Below are 16,895 nucleotides of genomic sequence, written 5' to 3' on the forward strand. Positions count from 1 at the left end.
CTTTTTCGGCGCCGGCGCCCAAAAAAGGCCAATCGCGCCCCCAGGAGCCCATTTTTCGCCGGTTAGGCCAGAAACTGGCGTCGGCGGACCTAGACCGAACCCGAAACTGGGGGCGCCGGGGCAATCATTTTTGGCGTGAAAGAACGGCAGGCCCGCCGAGTCAGCGACCCCGCGCCTCCTCGTCCTTACATCGCCTCCGTTTCCTGCGGGGAATCAATGTCAAGACTGCCGCCGGTCAACTTTCCATTGATTCCTCACGGGCGGCGCGGTGAGGCGACGTGCCCCCTCTCGCCACACGTACACGCGGCGACGTCCTCCTGGCCGCTATATAAAGCAGCACCTCCCTTGCCGGTGGACAAACACCACCGACAGCCCCTCTCTCTTCCCGTGCACAGCCGCCGTCGACGTACTCTCTTTTCCTCTCCCTCCCCACAGCCACTGCGGACGATGGGCGAAAGGTTCCCCGGCGACGCGGCAGCGTCCAATGGCTTCGGTCGTCGCTCGCTACACAAGTGGGAAGACCATCTCTTGCATGAAGCCAACTACCCGACGCCTCCCGACATGCGCATGCTGGGGCGGTAGAGGCTCAGCACCGGCGGCGTCCTGATACGTCTCCAACGTATCTACTTTTCCAAACACTTTTGCCCTTGTTTTGGACTCTAACATGCATGATTTGAATGAAACTAACCCGGACTGACGCTGTTTTCAGCAGAACGACCATGATGTTGTTTTATGTGTAGAAAAGAAAAGTTCTTGGAATGACCTGCAAATCCACGGAGGCACTTTTTGGAATTAATAAGAATTTCTGGGCGAAAGAAATACACCAGGGGGCCCAGGGCCTGTCCACGAGACAGGGGGCGCCCCCCCCATAGGGCGCGCCCCCCTATCTCGTGGCCCCCCTGACCTCCACCGACCTCAACTCCAACTCTATATCTTCCGTTCGCGAAGAAAAAAATCACGGGAGAAAGTTTCATCGCGTTTTACGACACGGAGCCGCCGCCAAGCCCTAATCTCTCTCGGGAGGGCTGATCTCGAGTCCGTTCGGGGCTCCGGAGAGGGGGATTCGTCGCCGTCATCATCATCAACCATCCTCCATCACCAATTTCATGATGCTCACCACCGTGCGTGAGTAATTCCATCATAGGCTTGCTGGACGGTGATGGGTTGGATGAGATTTACCATGTAATCAAGTTAGTTTTGTTAGGGTTTGATCCCTAGTATCCATTATGTTTTGAGATTGATGTTGCTATGACTTTGCTATGCTTAATGCTTGTCACTAGGGCCCGAGTGCCATGATTTCAGATCTGAACCTATTATGTTTTCATGAATATATGTGTGTTCTTGATCCTATCTTGCAAGTCTATAGTCACCTATTATGTGTTATGATCCGACAACCCCGAAGTGACAATAATCGGGATACTTCTCGGCGATGACCGTAGTTTGAGGAGTTCATGTATTCACCATGTGTTAATGCTTTGGTTCGGTTCTCTATTAAAAGGAGGCCTTAATATCCCTTAGTTTCCGCTAGGACCCCGCTGCCACGGGAGGGTAGGACAAAAGATGGCATGCAAGTTCTTTTCCATAAGCACGTATGACTATTTACGGAATACATGCCTACATTACATTGATGAACTGGAGCTAGTTCTATATCACCCTATGTTATAACTATTGCATGAGGAATCGCATCCGGCATAATTATCCATCACTGATCCATTGCCTACAAGCTTTTCATATATTGTTCTTCGCTTATGTACTTTTCCGTTGCTACTGTTACAACTACTACAAAAACCCAAAAACATTTATCTTTACTGTTGCTACTGTTACCATTACTATCATACCACTTTTGCTACTAAATACTTTGCTGCAGATACTAAGTTATGCAGGTGTGGTTGAATTGACAACTCAACTGCTAATACTCAAGAATATTCTTTAGCTCCCCTTGTGTCGAATCAATAAATTTGGGTTGAATACTCTACCCTCAAAAGCTGTTGCGATCCCCTATACTTGTGGGTCATCAAGACTAATTTTTGGCGCCGTTGCCGGGGAGCATAGCTCTATTCTCTAAGTCACTTGAGATTTATATCTGTTGATCACTATGAAGAACTTGAAAGACGCTAAAACCAAGATTTTGCCCTCAACTACGAGGAGAGGTAAGGAACTGTCATCTAGCTCTGCACTAGATTCTCCTTCCATTATTAGTAGGCTTGCGACACCTAAACCTGCTACTGCTATGAATTCTGATATGTCGCATGTTATTGATGATGCCACTTCTGCTATGCATGATGAAACTACTTCTGTGCATGATATTACCTTGCCATTAGGTGAATTTCTAGATGAACAACTTGCTAGAGTTAGGGGGAATGAAAATATTGAAGAACCTATTATTGATGATAATGATGATGAACGTTCCCCCAATGATTATGTATTACCTGTTGTTCCTAAGGGTTATGTTATGCATGAAGCAGCTGCTATGGAAATTCTTGCTTGCAATGATAGAAATGATCTTAAGAAATTATTAGCTAAATGGAAGCAGCAGTTTCTTAATGCTAGAATGAAACCCGATCCTACTTTTGCTACTTCACCTATCTGTGTTACTGATAAGGATTATGAATTCTCTGTTGATCCTGATATTATTACTTTAGTTGAATCTGATCCTTTTTATGGCCTTGAATCTGAAACTGTTGTGGCACATCTTACCAAGTTGAATGATATAGTCACCCTGTTTACTCATGATGAGAAGTCTCGCTATTTATACATCCTTAAGATATTTCTGTTCTCATTAAAGGGTGATGCTAAGACTTGGTATAATTCTCTTTCTCCTGGTTGTGTGCGTAGTCCCCAGGATATGATTTACTACTTCTCTGCTAAATATTTTCCTGCTCATAAGAAACAAGCTGCCTTGCAGGAAATATATAATTTTGTGCAAATCAAAGAAGAGAGTCTCCCACAAGCTTGGGGGAGGCTTCTCCGGTTACTTAATGCTTTGCCTAATCATCCTCTTAAGAAAAATGAAATACTTGATATCTTTTATAATGGACTAACCGATGCTTCCAAGGACCACTTGGATAGTTGTGTTGGTTGTGTTTTCAGGGAAAGAACAGTCGACGAAGCTGAAATATTATTGAATAATATGTTGACTAATGAAAATAATTGGACTCATCCTGAGCCAGTTCCTGAAGTAATTCCTGAACCAATTGAGCCAACTCCTGAGCCTATTCCTAAACCCACTCCGAAGAAGAGAGGTGTTTTGTTTCTCAGTCCTGAAGATATGCAAGAGGCAAAGAAATCAATGAAAGAAAAAGGTATTAAAGCTGAAGATGTTAAGAATTTACCACCTATTGAAGAAATACATGCACTTAATTTACCGCCTGAAGAACTACATTGTCTTGATAACCCGACACAGGTAGTAAAGGTAAATTCTCTCTATAGATATGATAAAGTTGAAATACCCTCTACTAAATTTCATAGCCCATGCTTGGATGAATTTGATGACTTTATGGCTAGACAAGAAAGGTTTAATTCTTATGTTGGTAGAGAGTTAAAGAATATTGCTTTCGAGATAGGACGCGTAGGTGATAATCTGGCTAGAGTTAAAGATGAACTTCACCGCGTTAGCAAATATGCTTCTATGGTTGCTACTCAAGCTGAGCAAGTACTCAAAGCTCAAAATGATTTGCTTGATGAATTGAATAATAAAAATGACTTTGCCATTAGAGTGGCTACTAGAACTGGTAGAATGACTCAGGAACCTTTGTATCCTGAAGGCCACCCTAAAAGAATTGAACAAGATTCTCAGAATAATAATCTAGATGTTCCTAGTTCTTCTAAGAAGAAGAAAAAGAAGAATGAAGGACTTTGCAAACTTCTAGTGAACCTAATGAAGAAACACCTGAGAATCCTAATAATACTTCTATCTCTGATGCTAAAACACAATCCAGAGATGAACATGAACCTGATGATAATGCTAATAATGATGTAGATGCTCAACCTAGTAATAACAATGATGTAGAGATTGAACCTGTTGTTGATCTTGATAACCCACAATCAAAGAATCAACTTTATGATAAGAGAGATTTTGTTGCTAGGAAGCACGGTAAAGAAAGAGAACCATGGGTTCAGAAACCCATGCCCTTTCCTCCTAAACCATCCAAGTCAAAGGATGATGAGGATTTTGAGCGCTTTGCTAAAATGATTAGACCTATTTTCTTACCTATGCGCTTAACTGATATGCTTAAAGTAAATCCTTATGCTAAGTATATGAAGGATATCATCACAAATAAAAGAAAGATACCGGAAGCTAAAATTTCCACCATGCTTGCTAATTACACTTTTAAGGGTGGAATACCAAAGAAACTTGGAGATCCAGGTGTGCCAACTATACCATGCTCCATTAAAAGAAATTATGTTAGAACTGCTTTATGTGATCTTGGAGCCGGTGTTAGTGTTATGCCTCTCTCTTTATATCGTAGACTTAAATTGAACAAGTTGACACCTACTGAAATATCTTTGCACATGGCTGATAAATCAACTGATATACCTGTCGGTATTTGTGAGGATGTGCCTGTTGTGGTTGCAAATGTCACTATCTTAACGGACTTTGTTATTATTGATATTCCCGAGGATGATAGTATGTCTATTATCCTTGGTAGACCTTTTCTTAACACTGCAGGGGCTGTTATTGATTGCAACAAAGGCAATGTCACTTTTCATGTTAATGGCAATGAGCATACGGTACACTTTCTGAGGAAACAATCTCAAGTTCATAGCATCAATTCTATTGAAAAAGTTCCAACTATCATTTCTGGAGGTTTTGAATTTCCTCTCCCTACTATCAAGAAAAAATATGATATTCTTATTGTTGGGGATTTTCATATCCCCGTTGAGGTAACTTAGTGTTATTCGAAATTTCTCCGGTTCCGTGTTATTTGTAATGAGTTTGTTAACAAGACATGATCAACGTTGTTAGTGGGTTCATTTTGATGACCACGAGATGGATGAAACTAGAAGGCACAACCTTCTGTGCCCTCTTTTTACTTTCTGGTTTTTAGAATAAATAAAGCAAAAATAGTATTATCCGTCTGTTTTCTGAATTATTCATGCATTAAAAAATTAGTCCGAAAATAAAAGTGCTCCAAATGCCCTGCAAATTTAGTATGATTTTTTTCTAGAATATTTGAGAATTTTAGGCACTAAAAACACTGCAGGAGGGGCAAGCACCAGGCCACGAGAGAGGAGGGCGCCCCCCTGTAGGGCGCGCGCCCCTGTCTCGTGGGCCCCTGGTGGCTCCCCTCCACTTATGCCAGCACCCACACACTTCATCTTCTACCCAAAAAAATCCCCATCCAGCTCGAGCACGAGTTCTAGCTTGTTTTGCTGCGATTTTCGATCTCTTAGCTCAAAGCTCCATTCACAAAACTGCTTTGGGAGATTGTTGCTTAGTATGTGACTCCTCCATTGGTCCAATTAGTTTTTGTTCTAATGCTTTATTCATTGCAAATTTTTGCTGCTTAGGTGACCATGTTCTTGAGCTTGCATGTTAAATTTTTGAGGTTCCAAGTAATTCTAATGCATGATATGGGCTCTAGGCACTTGTAGGAGTAGTTGCTATCAATCTTGTTTGGTTTTATACACTTTTATTTTGAAGTTACTAAATTTGAGAAATTTTCAGAAAAAGAAATATGCTTAGGAGAATGTACCAAGGTGGTTCCTCGGCAGAGAAAGGGCCAAGGATTGCTATACGTGAGCAAGACGTTGAATTGCCGAGGGATGCATATGTACGGGCTTGTGAGTGGCCATCCGATGATTTTATGGTCGAAGCAGGCTTCAAGGAGGAATTCGACGCGTATGTGCGTAATGCTGAGCTGGAGGACTTCTTACAAGATAAGTGTCTTCAGTACTATCAATTGACTGATTCCTTTGTGCGGAGGTTTAAATATAACTGTACGCGTAATTCTCCTAGTGTCTTATTTGATATTTATGATACATCTTACACCATGGACTAAGAGGATTTTACAACTGCTTGCAAACTCCCGCAGTGGGGTAATATTAATGATCCTCACAAATCTGAATTTAGAGATTTTCTTTCTAGTATTACTGCGGGAGAATCTAGGGATATAGCACAAGCTACCATAGGGAGCATTCATTTTCCTACTATACATTATTTTGCTCTCTTTATTGGTAGATGTATTAACGGTAAGGATGAAGCATGTCACATGTGTGTACCTGATCTAAGTATCCTCAAGAGTGCGGTGTTTGGTTTTAAAGGTTATAACTTGGGGGCAATAGTTGCACGTAGGTTGCAGAATAATAGTAGAAAGGGAAATTTCTTTGGAGGAATTTATGCAACCCGTGTGGCTAATTTTCTTGGTATAGCCTCACGAGAAGGAGATATGATAATACCTCATGTATATTTGGATAAAGAAGCTACGTTTAGTCATCATTTTCTTGAGAGGAATGAACAATTCCTCCATTATCGACTAATCTATGACAGACGCAACGCCGTCCCTGTTACTCTTCCTGCTCACTACCTTTTTGATTATCAGGCAAAAGGAAGATATGTTGTCACTAGAGAGGAAGCAGCTGAATACGAGAGGGGAGTGCAGGCAGCTCGCCAACACGCTGTAGCTCAAGAGGCGGTTGCCGCTGCATCTCAGCATAACCCCGGTTTCACTTATGGATATCAACCAGGCGATCCTTGGTATTAAACCAACTTAGGCCAAAAGCCTAAGCTTGGGGGAGTATGTATTTCTCACTGACTTTACATTCATGTTCACACACTAGTCGTCGGTGCTCATACTCTTTCGCTGTATTATCCATGCTAGTTTAAATTCCTTTTTCTAGTTTTCTTCTTGTGTGTTTGATAAACCTTGAGAAAAAACAAAAAAATTAGTTAGTTTAATTTCCTTGCCTGTAGTAGGAATTAAAATGAAAACCCAAAAGGATTTCTCGTTCTTCTTTTACTTGTTTGGAGCTTTCCCATGTAAATAGTTTTATTTTATTTTCTTTCCTTTGGGGGTCGAGAAGACCATATTGAAAATGCTTAGTGGCTCTTATATGCATGATTGTTTATTTAATTTAGAGCCCATATTACTTGTCTTCTCTCTTGAGTTGAATGCTTGCAGATTCCAGCTTAGTCCAATGCATGTACACTCTTATTATTATACACATCGTTTGGTCGTGCGAGTGAAAGGTAATAATGATGATATATGATGGACTTATTGGGATGAGAAAAGCTGGTATGAACTGGACCTCTCTTGTTTTTGTAAATATAATGAGTACATCGTTCCTGAGTCAGCTATTATGAAGTAAACATATTTGCAATGACATTTAGAGATTATAGTTACTTGTGCCATGCTTGATTAGCTATGAGTTATAATAGTTTACCTTGCGTGCCAACATGCTATTAAAATGATTATGATGTGGTATGATGGGATGGTATCCTCATTTGAATGAATCGAGTGACTTGACTTGGCACATGTTCACGCATGTAGTTGAATCAAATCAACATAGCCTTCACGATATTTATTTTCATGGTGGATTATATCCTACTCATGCTTATACTCGGTGTGAATTAATTTTAATGCATGCTTACGACTGTTGTCGCTCTCTCAGTTGGTCGCTTCTCAGTCTTTTGCTAGCCTTCACCTGTACTAAGCGGGAATACTGCTTGTGCATCCAAACTCCTTAAACCCCAAAGTTGTTCCATATGAGTCCACTATATCTACCTATATGCGGTATCTACCTGCCATTCCAAGTAAATTTGTATGTGCCAAACTCCAAACCTTCAAATGAAATTCTGTTTTGTATGCTCGAGCAGCTCATGTTACAACTAGGGCTGCCTATATCTTCCATGCTAGGTGGGTTATTCTCAAGAGTAGTGGACTCCGCTCGTCATTCATGAGAAAGGGCCGGTAACCAGGATGCCCAGTCCCATGATCCAAAAGATCAAAGCAAATCAAAATAATTAAACAAAACTCCCCCAGGGCTATTGTATGTTGGAGGCACTCGTTGTTTCGAGCAAGCCATGGATTGATGCTTGTTGGTGGTTGGGGGAGTATAAACCTTTACCATTCTGTTTGGGAACTGCCTATAATGCATGTAGTATGGAAGATGCAGCCATCTCATAGGTGTTGCGTTGACAATGAAAGTATGCCGCTCAATATGTTATTCAATCTCTATTTTAAAATCGAGCTCTGGCACCTCTACAAATCCCTGCTTCCCTATGCGAAGGGCCTATCTATTTACTTTTATGTTGAGTCATCACCCTTCTTATTAAAAGCACCCGCTGGAGAGCACACTGTCATTTGCGTTCATTATTATTGGTTCATATTGTGTATGACTTGACTGGATCTCTTTTACCATGAATTACAATGTTTAGTCAGTCCTTGATCTTTAATGGTGCTCTCCATTTATGTTTTGCGGTCTCAGAAAGGGCTAGCAAGATACCATTTTGTTATATCATGTTATGCTTGTTTTGAGAAAGTGTTGTCATCCGAGTTTTATTATTATTGCTCGCTAGCTGATTGTGCTATTGATATGAGTAATTGTGAGACCCAAGTGTTATTGTGAGTATGGTTAGTTCATAATATTTGTTGAAACTTGAATGGTGGCTTTTCATGTTTACAACAACAAGAGCAAACAGAGTTTGTAAAAGTTTTTCTTTATCACTATCAGTTTATCAACTGAGTTGCTTGAGGACAAGCAAAGGTTTAAGCTTGGGGGAGTTGATACGTCTCCAACGCATCTACTTTTCCAAACACTTTTGCCCTTGTTTTGGACTCTAACTTGCATGATTTGAATGAAACTAACTCGGACTGATGCTTTTATTTTCAGCAGAACTGCCATGATGTTGTTTTATGTGTAGAAAAGAAAAGTTCTCAGAATGACCTGTAAATCCACGGAGGCACTTTTTGGAATTAATAAGAATTTCTGGACGTAAGAAATACACCAGGGGGCCCAGGGCCTGTCCAAGAGATAGGGGGCGCTCCCCCCCGTAGGGCGTGCCCCCCTATCTCGTGGGCCCCCTGGACCTCCACCGACCTCAACTCCAACTCTATATCTTCCGTCTCACGGAGGAAAAAATCAGGGGAGAAAGTTTCATCACGTTTTACCACACGGAGCCGCCGCCAAGCCCTAATCTCTCTCGGGAGGGCTGATCTAGAGTCCATTCGGGGCTCCGGAGAGGGGGATTCGTCGCCGTCGTCATCATCAACCATCCTCCATCACCAATTTCATGATGCTCACTGCCGTGCATGAGTAATTCCATCGTCGACTTGCTGGACGGTGATGGGTTGGATGAGATTTACCATGTAATCAAGTTAGTTTTGTTAGGGTTTGATCCCTAGTATCCATTATGTTCTGACATTGATGTTGCTATGACTCTGCTATGCTTAATGCTTGTCACTAAGTGTTGGGGAACGTTGCAGAAAATTAAAAAATTTCCTACGGTTTCACCAAGATCCATCTATGAGTTCATCTAAGCAACGAGTCAAGGGGAAGAGTTTGCATCTACATACCACTTGTAGATCGAGTGCGGAAGCGTTCAAGGGGATGGTGATGATGGAGTCGTACTCGACGTGATTCGGATCACCGATGACCAAGTGCTGAACGGACAGCACCTCCGCGTTCAACACACGTACGGGACGGACGACGTCTCCTCCGTCTTGATCCAGCAAGGAGGAAGGAGAGGTTGAGGAAGGCAGCTCCAACGGCAGCACGACGGCGTGGTGTAGTTGGTGCAGCAGTACTCCGACAGAGCTTCGCTAAGCACGTACGGAGGAGGAGAGGTGTTGGGGAGGGGAGGGGCTGCGCCTTAAGTTGTGTCCAGCAGACCTCCCCTCACCCCTCTATATATAGGAGGAGAGGGGCAAGGGGGCCGGCCCTCTAGGGGAAACCCTAGAGGGGGGCGGCGGCCAAAGGGTGGGGGGCTTGCCACCCAAGCAAGGGGGGTGCGCCCCCTTTAGGGTTTCCCCCCCCCAAACCTAGGCGCATGGGCCCAAGGGGGGGGCACGCCAAGCCCACTAGGGGCTGGCTGCTATCCCTACGCAGCCCAAGTGGCCCCCGGGAGGGGTGGTCCCTCCCGGTGGACCCCCGGAACCTCTCCGGTGGTCCCGGTACAATACCGGTATGACCCCGAAACTCTCCGGTGTCCGTTTAACAACTTCCCATATATAAAATTTTACCTCCGAACCATTCCGGAACTCCTCGTGACGTCCGAGATCTCATCCGGGACTCCGAACAACATTCGGTGATCACATACTTGTCTTCCTGATAACCCCAGCGTCACTGAACCTTAAGTGTGTAGACCCTACGGGTTCGGGAGACATGCAGACATGACCGAGACTCTCCGGTCAATAACCAACAGCGGGATCTGGATACCCATGTTGGCTCCCACATGCTCCTCGATGATGTCATCGAATGAACCACGATGTCGAGGATTCGATCAAACCCCGTATACAATTCCCTTTGTCAATCGGTACGTTACTTGCCCGAGACCCGATCGTCGGTATCCCAATACCTTGTTCAGTCTCGTTACCGGCAAGTCACTTTACTAGTACCGTAATGCATGATCCCGTGATCAACCACTTGGTCACTTTGAGCTCATTATGATGATGCATTACCGAGTGGGCCCAGTGATACCTCTCCGTAACACGGAGTGACAAATCCCAGTCTCGATCCGTGTCAACCCAACAGACACTTTCGGAGATACCTGTAATGCACCTTTATAGTCACCCAGTTACGTTTTGACGTTTGGTACACCCAAAGCACCCGTACGGTATCCGAGAGTTACACGATCTCATGGTCTAAGGAAGAGATACTTGACATTGGAAAAGCTCTAGCAAACGAACTAACCGACCTTTGTGCTATGCTTAGGATTGGGTCTTGTCCATCACATCATTCTCCTAATGATGTGATCCCGTTATCAACGACATCCAATGTCCATAGTCAGGAAACCATGACTATTTGTTGATCACAACGAGCTAGTCAACTAGAGGCTCACTAGGGACATATTGTGGTCTATGTATTCACACGTGTATTATGATTTCCGGATAATACAGTTATAGCATGAATAAAAGACTATCATCATGAACAAAGAAATATAATAATAACACTTTTATTATTGCCTCTAGGGCATATTTCCAACAGTCTCCCACTTGCACTAGAGTCAATAATCTAGTTACATTGTGATGAATCGAACACCCATAGAGTTCTCGTGTTGATCATGTTTCGCTCACGAGAGAGGTTTAGTCAATGGATCTGCGACATTCAGATCCGTATGTACTTTGCAAATTTCTATGTCTCCATCTTGAACATTCTCATGGATGGAGTTGAAACGATGCTTGATGTGCCTGGTCTTCTTGTGAAATCTGGGCTCCTTCGCAAGGGCAATAGCTCCAGTATTGTCACAGAAAAGTTTGATCGGCCCCGACGCATTGGGTATGACTCGTAGGTCGGTGATGAACTCCTTCACCCAAATAGCTTCATGCGCTGCCTCCGAGGCTGCCATGTACTCTGCTTCACATGTAGATCCCGCCACGATGCTCTGCTTGCAGCTCCACCAGCTTACTGCTCCACCATTCAACATATACACGTATCCGGTTTGTGACTTAGAGTCATCCAGATCTATGTCGAAGCTAGCGTCGACGTAACCCTTTACGACGAGCTCTTCATCACCTCCATAAACGAGAAACATGTCCTTCGTCCTTTTTAGGTACTTTAGGATATTCTTGACCGCTGTCCAGTGTTCCTTGCCGGGATTACTTTGGTATCTTCCTACCAAACTTACGGCAAGGTTTACATCAGGTCTGGTACACAGCATGGCATACATAATAGATCCTATGGCTGAAGCATAGGGGATGACACTCATCTCTTCTTTATCTTTTGCCGCGGTCGGGCATTGAGCTGAGCTCAATCTCACACCTTGCAATACAGGAAAGAACCCCTTCTTAGACTGATCCATTTTGAACTTCTTCAAAATCTTATCAAGGTATGTGCTTTGTGAAAGACCTATGAGGCGTCTCGATCTATTTCTATAGATCTTGATGCCTAATATATAAGCAACTTCTCCAAGGTCCTTCATTGAAAAACACTTATTCAAGTAGGTCTTAATGCTGTCCAAGAATTCTATATCATTTCCCATCAAAAGTATGTCATCTACATATAATATGAGAAATGCTACAGAGCTCCCACTCACTTTCTTGTAAACGCAGGCTTCTCCATAAGTCTGCATAAACCCAAACGCTTTGATCATCTCATCAAAGCGAATATTCCAACTCCGAGATGCTTGCACCAGCCCATAAATGGATCGCTGGAGCTTGCATACTTTGTTAGCGTTCTTAGGATCGACAAAACCTTCCGGCTGCATCATATACAGCTCTTCCTTAAGATAATCGTTAAGGAATGTCGTTTTGACGTCCATCTGCCATATCTCATAATCATAGTATGCGGCAATTGCTAACATGATTAGGACGGACTTAAGCTTTGCTACGGGAGAGAAAGTCTCATCGTAGTCAATCCCTTGAACTTGCCGATAACCCTTAGCGACAAGTCGAGCTTTATAGATGGTGACATTACCATCCGCGTCCGTCTTCTTCTTAAAGATCCATTTGTTTTCTATCGCTCGCCGATCATCGGGCAAGTCAGTCAAAGTCCATACTTTGTTTTCATACATGGATTCTATCTCGGATTTCATGGCTTCTTGCCATTTGTTGGAATCTGGGCCCGCCATCGCTTCTTCATAGTTCGAAGGTTCACCGTTGTCTAACAACATGATTTCCACGACAGGGTTGCCGTACCACTCTGGTGCGGAACGTGTCCTTGTGGACCTATGAAGTTCAGTAGCAACTTGATCTGAAGTACCTTGATCATCATCATTATTTTCCTCTCCAGTCGGTGTAGGCACCACAGGAACATTTTCCTGAGCTGCACTACTTTCCGGTTCAAGAGGTAGTACTTCATCGAGTTCTACTTTCCTCCCACTTACTCCTTTCGAGAGAAACTCTTTTTCTAGAAAGGATCCGTTCTTGGCAACAAAGATCTTGCCTTCGGATCTAAGGTAGAAGGTATACCCAATGGTTTCCTTAGGGTATCCTATGAAGACGCATTTTTCTGACTTGGGTTCGAGCTTCTCAGGTTGAAGTTTCTTGACATAAGCATCGCATCCCCAAACTTTCAGAAACGACATCTTAGGTTTCTTCCCAAACCATAATTCATACGGTGTCGTCTCAACGGATTTAGACGGTGCCCTATTTAAAGTGAATGTAGCTGTCTCTAGAGCGTATCCCCAAAATGATAGCGGTAAATCAGTAAGAGACATCATAGACCGCACCATATCCAATAGAGTGCGATTACGACGTTCGGACACACCGTTACGCTGAGGTGTTCTAGGCGGCGTGAGTTGTGAAACGATTCCACATTTCCTTAAGTGTGTACCAAATTCGTGACTTAAGTATTCTCCTCCACGATCTGATCGTAGGAATTTTATCTTTCGGTCACGTTGATTCTCTACCTCATTCTGAAATTCCTTGAACTTTTCAAAGGTCTCAGACTTGTGTTTCATCAAGTAGACATACCCATATCTACTCAAGTCATCTGTGAGAGTGAGAACATAACGATATCCTCCGCGAGCCTCAACACTCATTGGACCGCACACATCGGTATGTATGATTTCCAACAAGTTGGTTGCTCGCTCCATTGTTTCGGAGAACGGAGTCCTGGTCATCTTGCCCATGAGGCATGGTTCGCATGTGTCAAACGTTTCATAATCGAGAGACTCCAAAAGTCCATCAGCATGGAGTTTCTTCATGCGCTTGACACCAATGTGACCAAGGCGGCAGTGCCACAAGTATGTGGGACTATCGTCATCAACTTTACATCTTTTGGTATTCACGCTATGAATATGTGTAGCACTACGTTCGAGATTCATTAAGAATAAACCATTGACCATCAGAGCATGACCATAAAACATATCTCTCATATAAATCGAACAACCATTATTCTCAGACTTAAATGAGTAGCCATCTCGTATTAAACGAGATCCAGATACAATGTTCATGCTCAAACTTGGCACTAAATAACAATTATTAAGGTTCAAAACTAATCCCGTGGGTAAATGTAGAGGTAGCGTGCCGACGGCGATCACATCGACTCTGGAACCATTCGCGACGCGCATCGTCACCTCGTCCTTCGCCAGTCTCCGCTTATTCCGTAGCTCCTGTTGTGAGTTACAAATATGAGCAACGGCACCGGTATCAAATTCCCAGGAGTTACTACGAGTACTGGTAAGGTACACATCAATTACATGTATATCAAATATACCTTTAGTGTTGCTGGCCTTTTTATCCGCTAAGTATTTGGGGCAGTTCCACTTCCAGTGACCCTTCCCCTTGCAATAAAAGCACTCAGTCTCAGGCTTGGGTCCATTCTTTGACTTCTTCCCGACAACTGGCTTACCGGGCGCGGCAACCTCTTTGCCGTCCTTATTGAAGTTCTTCTTACCCTTGCCCTTCTTGAACTTAGTGGTCTTATTGACCATCAACACTTGATGTTCTTTCTTGATTTCAACCTCTGCTGACTTCAGCATAGAAAATACTTCAGGAATGGTCTTTACCATCCCCTGCATATTGTAGTTCATCACAAAGCTCTTGTAGCTTGGTGGGAGCGACTGAAGGATTCTGTCAATGACTGCCTCATCAGGGAGGTTAACATTCAGCTGGGTCATACGGTTGTGCAACCCAGACATCTTGAGTATGTGCTCACTGACAGAACTATTTTCCTCCATCTTACAACTATAGAACTTGTCGGAGATGTCATATCTCTCGACCCGGGCGTGAGCTTGAAAAACTAGTTTCAGCTCCTCGAACATCTCATATGCTCCGTGATGCTCAAAACGCTTTTGGAGCCCTGGTTCTAAGCTGTAAAGCATGCCGCACTGAACAAGGGAGTAATCATCAGCACGAGACTGCCAAGCATTCATAATGTCTTGGGTTCTCTGGGACGGGAGCGTCACCTAGCGGTCCTTCTAGGACATATTGTTTCCTGGCAGCTATGAGGATGATCCTCAGGTTCCGGACCCAGTCCGTATAGTTGCTGCCATCATCTTTCAGCTTGGTTTTCTCTAGGAACGCGTTGAAGTTCATGTTGACATGAGCGTTGGCCATTTGATCTACAAGACATATTTGCAAAGGTTTTAGACTAAGTTCATGATAATTAAGTTCTAATCAAATTATGAACTCCCACTCAGATTAGACATCCCTCTAGTCATCTAAGTGTTACACGATCCGAGTCGACTAGCCCGTGTCCGATCATCACGTGAGACGGACTAGTCATCATCGGTGAACATTCTCATGTTGATCGTATCTTCCATACGACTCATGTTCGACCTTTGGCTCTCCGTGTTCCGAGGCCATGTCTGTACATGCTAGGCTCGTCAAGTTAACTCTAAGTGTTTTGCTGTGTAAAACTGTCTTACACCCGTTGTATGTGAACGTAAGAATCCATCACACCCGATCATCACGTGGTGCTTAGAAGCGACGAACTTTAGCAACGGTGCACAGTTAGGGGAGAACACTTCTTCAAATTGTTGTAAGGGATCATCTTATTTACTAGCGTCGTCCTAAGTAAACAAGATGCATAAAACATAATAAACATCACATGCAATTATATAAAGTAGTGACATGATATGGCCAATATCATATAGCTCCTTTGATCTTCATCTTCGGGGCTCCATGATCATCTTGTCACCGGCATGACACCATGATCTCCATCATCATGATCTCCATCATCGTGTCTTCATGAAGTTGTCACGCCAACGACTACTTCTACTTCTATGACTAACGTGTTTAGCAATAAAGTAAAGTAAGTTACATGGCGTTCTTCAATGACACGCAGGTCATACAAAAATAAAGACAACTCCTATGGCTCCTGCCGGTTGTCATACTCATCGACATGCAAGTCGTGAATCCTATTACAAAGAACATGATCTCATACATCACAATTCATCATTCATCACAACTTCTGGCCATATCACATCACATGATCAATCGCTGCAAAAACAAGTTAGACGTCCTCTAATTGTTGTTGCATCTTTTACGTGGCTGCAATTGGGTTCTAGCAAGAACGTTTTCTTACCTACGAATAACTACAACGTGATTTTGTCAACTTCTATTTACCATTCATAAGGACCCTTTTCATCGAATCCGCTCCAACTAAAGTGGGAGAGACAGACACCCGCCAGCCACCTTATGCAACTAGTGCATGCCAATCGGTGGAACCGGTCTCACGTAAGCGTACGTGTAAGGTTGGTCTGGGCCGCTTCATCCCACAATACCGCTGAAGCAAGATAAGACTAGTAGTGGCAAGCAAGTTGAAAAGATCCACGCCCACAACAAAATTGTGTTCTACTCGTGCAAAAGAGAACTACGCATAAACCTGGCTCTGATACCACTGTTGGGGAACGTTGCAGAAAATTAAAATTTTTCCTATGGTTTCACCAAGATCCATCTATGAGTTCATCTAAGCAACGAGTCAAGGGGAAGAGTTTGCATCTACATACCACTTGTAGATCGAGTGCGGAAGCGTTCAAGGGGATGATGATGATGGAGTCGTACTCGACGTGATTCGGATCACCGATGACCAAGTGCTGAACGGACAGCACCTCCGCGTTCAACACACGTACGGGACGGACGACGTCTCCTCCGTCTTGATCCAGCAAGGAGGAAGGAGAGGTTGAGGAAGGCATCTCCAACGGCAGCACGACGGCGTGGTGTAGTTGGTGCAGCAGTACTCCGACAGAGCTTCGCTAAGCACGTACGGAGGAGGAGAGGTGTTGGGGAGGGTAGGGGCTGCGCCTTAAGTTGTGTCCAGCAGACCTCCCCTCACCCCTCTATATATAGGAG

Source organism: Triticum dicoccoides, chromosome 6B, assembly GCF_002162155.2.
Source record: "Triticum dicoccoides isolate Atlit2015 ecotype Zavitan chromosome 6B, WEW_v2.0, whole genome shotgun sequence".
Lineage (NCBI taxonomy): Eukaryota > Viridiplantae > Streptophyta > Magnoliopsida > Poales > Poaceae > Triticum > Triticum dicoccoides.